Source organism: Pongo abelii, chromosome X, assembly GCF_028885655.2.
Source record: "Pongo abelii isolate AG06213 chromosome X, NHGRI_mPonAbe1-v2.0_pri, whole genome shotgun sequence".
NCBI classification, from domain to species: domain Eukaryota; kingdom Metazoa; phylum Chordata; class Mammalia; order Primates; family Hominidae; genus Pongo; species Pongo abelii.
Genome location: NC_072008.2, coordinates 73,608,585 through 73,613,465, shown reverse-complemented (window position 1 = coordinate 73,613,465; position 4,881 = coordinate 73,608,585). Strand labels below are relative to the sequence as shown.

Genomic DNA, 4,881 nt, shown 5'->3' with positions numbered 1-4,881 from the left:
TGGATATCTTCCATTCTGAGCCCTATATCCAAGGTCAACCCCATTTCTCCAGCGCAGGATGTACTATTCCTTTATAAATTGCTTTCAAACATCTTTATAAAGGTTTGTGCATATTTGTCTGCTTGGGGAGCTTCAGTGACATCATCTTCGTGATCTCCTCTTGGAAGGGCTTGGTAAGTGGTTGAATCCTAGGGCATGCTTCCAAGGCACATACACCCTTTAGGACAAGGCTCAGCAAACATAGTGGGCATTCCCACCCATGGCTGGGAGAAGGTGCCTCTTCTAGACCAAGAATCTAGAAGGTAGGCAGGACTGGGCCTTTCTGTGACATTAGAACAGTTTTCCCCACAATGAGTTGGCATCTTTCCCCAAGGTAGGGGCCTGAAACTCAGGCTGGCCCCTGTTTTCTACCCTCACTTCCTGTTATATGGCCTTGGAGTTCTCATCTGTGACATGGGGTAATGAAAATGCCCTACCTGGTAGTTGTCAAGGTCAATAAGAGAAGATATCTAGAGCACAGAGCACAGGGCTACATGTGCAGGAGGGCCTCAGTAATGGACCATTTCCCTTCTTTTCTTCAGGAAAAGAGCGATTCAAGGGCCTTTGCCTCCCTAACCTACAGCCTAACTCTCTGAGGAGAGCAGACCAATGGAATGGATAAGGATACCAGCAAATCAGAGGCTGCTCTTACTCAGGAGATTCTAATTCCACTGCTAGAGGCCTTATTTTTTTATTATTATTATTATACTTTAAGTTCTAGGGTACATGTGCACAACGTGCAGGTTTGTTACATATGTATACATGCGCCATGTTGGTGTGCTGCACCCTTTAACTCATAAGTTACATTAGGTATATCTCCTAATGCTATCCCTCCCCACTCCCCGCACCCCACGACAGGCCCTGGTGTGTGATGTTCCCCTTCCTGTGTCCAAGTGTTCTCATTGTTCAATTCCCATCTATGAGTGAGAACATGCGGTGTTTGGTTTTTTGTCCTTGTGATAGTTTGCTGAGAATGATGGCTTCCAGCTTCATCCATGTCCCTACAAAGGACATGAACTCATCCTTTTTTATGGCTGCATAGTATTCCATGGTGTATATGTGCCACATTTTCTTAATCCAGTCTATCATTGTTGGACATTTGGGTTGTTTCCAAGTCTACTATTGTGAATAGTGCTGCAATAAACATACGTGTGCATGTGTCTTTATAGCAGCATGATTTATAATCCTTTGAGTATATACCCAGTAATGGGATGGCTAGGTCAAATGGTATTTCTAGTTCTAGATCCTTGAAGAATCGCCACACAGTCTTCCACAATGGTTGAACTAGTTTACAGTCCCACCAACAGTGTAAAAGTGTTCCTATTTCTCCACATCCTCTCCAGCACCTGTTGTTTCCTGACTTTTTTTTCCTAGAAAACTTTTTTTATTCATCATTCTATGTGTGTTTTAATAAGTGGTGATTGCTCCCATTATAGGAATCCATTATTAATCTAATTTTCTAATGGAGGAAGACAGAAAAGATAATTACCACTTTCTGTGGAATACTCAACTTACGACCAAATAATAGCAATCTAGGAAATTTAGAAACAGTAAAGATTTTTGGTTTATATTTCATGTATAGTGCTGCTGTTCCAAGCTTATAAAGTAAAGCTGTCTGCTTCCCAAATTCCAAAAATTAAAATACTCCCCCGCCTCACCCTGCCAACCAGTGCCCTTTGGTTTTTGTTTGTTTTAGAACAAGGAAGGGTTAAATGGTTGCTGGTTATGGATGTACCATTTTGATTTGGGGAACTTTCACACACAGAAATCATACCAAATGGCCAGACACTTATTTTACAGAACAATTTAAATATTACACATTGGCCAACTCAACTTATTCCACCTACCCTGGTGGAGGGGGAGAAAAAAACCCATACCTGTAAAACTACTTCACTTGACAGGATGTGCCTACCAACAAAAAGTAGTTTAAACAACTTTCACCAATTAAGATGTTTAGTTTAGATTTTAAAATGGGAAAGTTATGCATTTAAAAAGTAAATATAGTTGAAAATGTAAGTCAGTTATAATTTGAACCTAATGAGCCATGCAAGGAGCAAGGGTTAATAAACCAATGTGCTTTGAATTTGTTCAAGTACTGATATTTCTGTATATAAAGATTTAGCATATATATATAACAGCTATCATGAGAAGTGAAAAAAGATTTTTCCCCAAAAATGAAAATATTAAAACTAAGTTAAAATACATATAGTTAGTATTCCACACAGCATAAAATTTGACAAATCAAAGTTTAACATGTCCCAGTTGACCATGTGTGAATATGCAAAGCAGGTATTAAAACCAATATGTCCAATATTTAAAACCAGTTTGTAATTGGGGGAACTTCTAAATTCTTAATTAAAAAACACAAATGAAGTGAAAGCTTTAAACTGGTACACACTGTTCACACCTATATTTCAAGTTTGGAAATGCATATTTGCAAGCAGCAATACAAAAGTATTCATGAAGAATGCATAATCTCTGAAAATTATGAAAACTTCCCTGCTACCAATACATTTCTAAATACAAAACTGACTACCATATTTGTTACTTCTGTGTAGCAAGAGAAGTTCATTTTTAAAACAGATAAAATTCAATCTTTAGGTGTGAATAGTATGAATGACAGTCTTTTTTTTTTTTTTTAAATAGTCGTTTGGAATCCTTAAGCATGCAAAAGCTTTGAACAGAAGGATTCACAAAGGAACCAGGGTTGTCTTATGGCATCCAGTTAAGCCACAGCTGGGAATGCCTCTGGGTCATCCACATCAGGAGCAGAAGCACTTGACTTGCCAGTCCTGCTGCCACGGTTTGGGCGCCCACCACGCCCACGTCCACCTCGTCCTCCCGTGCCGCCAGGTCCTGGGCGGCCAAGGTCTCCAAAATTGATCTCCAGCTGAGACGTCATATCATTTGCTGGCTTCCGGAAATGACAGTCCATAACCGAATCTTCAGCATGAGCCTCTTCACTCTGATTTATGAAGAACAAATCCCTTCTTCCACTGCCCATCAGCACCTTCATTTGGTTTTCGGATATTAAATTCTACTTTTGCCCAGTCCTTATTTTGAATAGCCTTCCACTCATCCAAAGTCATCTCTTTTGGACCCTCCTCTTTTACCTCTTCAACTTCATTCTCCTTATTTTCAGTGTCTGCCACTGGATGATGTTCTTCACCTTCAGGTGTTTCCTCAGTCACATTTGATTGATCCAAGTCAGCTAATTCGTCTTTAACAGTTCCCCAGTTGTGAGATCCGCTACCTCCACGTTTGTCCTCGTGCTTCAGGCCAGATCTATCACTTCCACTATGCCTATCAAATTCACGTTTGCCACGAGAATCAAATCCATCTCCTCGGCCCATTCCACGTCCACGGCCCCCTCGACCTCTTCCAAGACCGCCACAACCTCGAATAGGTCGGTCAATAATTGGTCTATCAGCTGAAAATTCGCCTCCTTCACCCTTTTCTTCAAGTGGCTTTTTGAATCTTCGTTCACGAGGTGGTAGCCTTTCTGGTCTTCTATCAATTATTTTCCCTTCACCCTGAAGTTGTTGATCAGGTCTTCTTCCAACTTGTCTCATTCCTTCTTTCTTCTTCTTTTTTTTTTTTAATGTTTTAGCAGCTTTATTTATAATTACCAAAAATTCAAAGCAACCAAGATATCCTCCAATAAGTGAGTGGATAAAGAAATTCTGGTATATCCATGCCATGGGTTATTATTCAACATTAAAGAGAAACAAGCCATCAAGCTATGAACAGACATAGAGAAAACCTACATGCATACTGTTTCTTCTTCTTCTTTTTTTTTTTTTTGAGAAAGAGTCTCGCTCTGTGGCCCAGACTGGAGTGCAGTGGCGAGATCTTGGCTCACTGCAACTTCAGCCTCCCAGGTTCCAGCAATTCTCCTGCCTCAGCCTCCCGAGTAGCTGGGATTACAGGCACACACCACCACACCCCGCTAATTTTTGCATTTTTTTTTAGGTTAATTCTTTTATTCCTTCTTTCTTAAGCGCCACGGGTGGCTACGTCTCCTCTTTCTTGTCAACCACGCCAACCCTGGGGGGCAGCGGGTTCTTGCGATCTTTCTGGGACTCCTTGCGCAGCTGTTTGCCTGCCGCGTTGGAGTTGGTCTGGGCCACGGCCTGAGCTGCGCTCTTGGCCCCAGGGCCCCCAACACCGCCCCTGCTGGCTTCTTTTTTCTTTTTCTCCGCTGCCTTCAGCACCTCGAAGGGGTCCAATTTGTCGACAAATAACTGGTCGAATCGGTTGGTGACCACGCAGCTGAAGCCCTCCTGTAAGTGCCCAGGCATGATGGTGGCTCGGGGACACATTCCTCCACGGATTGCAGCGGGCCACGCAGAGCCGAGAGCCCCTGCTTCAGCTCTTCCCACAAGATGGCCGGGTCAAGAAAAGCTGTTTCCTGACTTTTTAATGATCGCCATTCTAACTGGTGTGAGATGGTATCTCATTGTGGTTTTGATTTGCATTTCTCTGATGGCCAGTGATGATGAGCATTTTTTCATGTGTCTGTCGTCTGCATAAATGGCTTCTTTTGAGAAGTGGCTGTTCATATCCTTTGCCCACTTTGTGATGGGGTTGTTTGTTTTTTTCTTGTAAATTTGTTTGAGTTCTTGGTAGATTCTGAATATTAGCCCTTTAAATGTTACACCTAAAACCATAAAAACCCTGGAAGAAAACCTAGGCAATACCATTCTGGACATAGGCATGGGCAAGGATTTCATGTCGAAAACACCAAAAGCAATGGCAACAAAAGCCAAAATTGACAAATGGGATCTAATTAAACTAAAGAGCTTCTGCACACCAAAAGAAACTACCATCAGAGTGAACAGG

The 4,881-nt window shown here is 41.8% G+C and overlaps 1 pseudogene; it reads right to left on the bottom strand.

Annotated features, from left to right (window-relative positions):
• Positions 1–2,116: 2,116 nt before the first annotated feature.
• LOC100443260 (SERPINE1 mRNA-binding protein 1-like) lies at positions 2,117–3,617 on the bottom strand (annotated as a pseudogene).
• Positions 3,618–4,881: the final 1,264 nt, after the last annotated feature.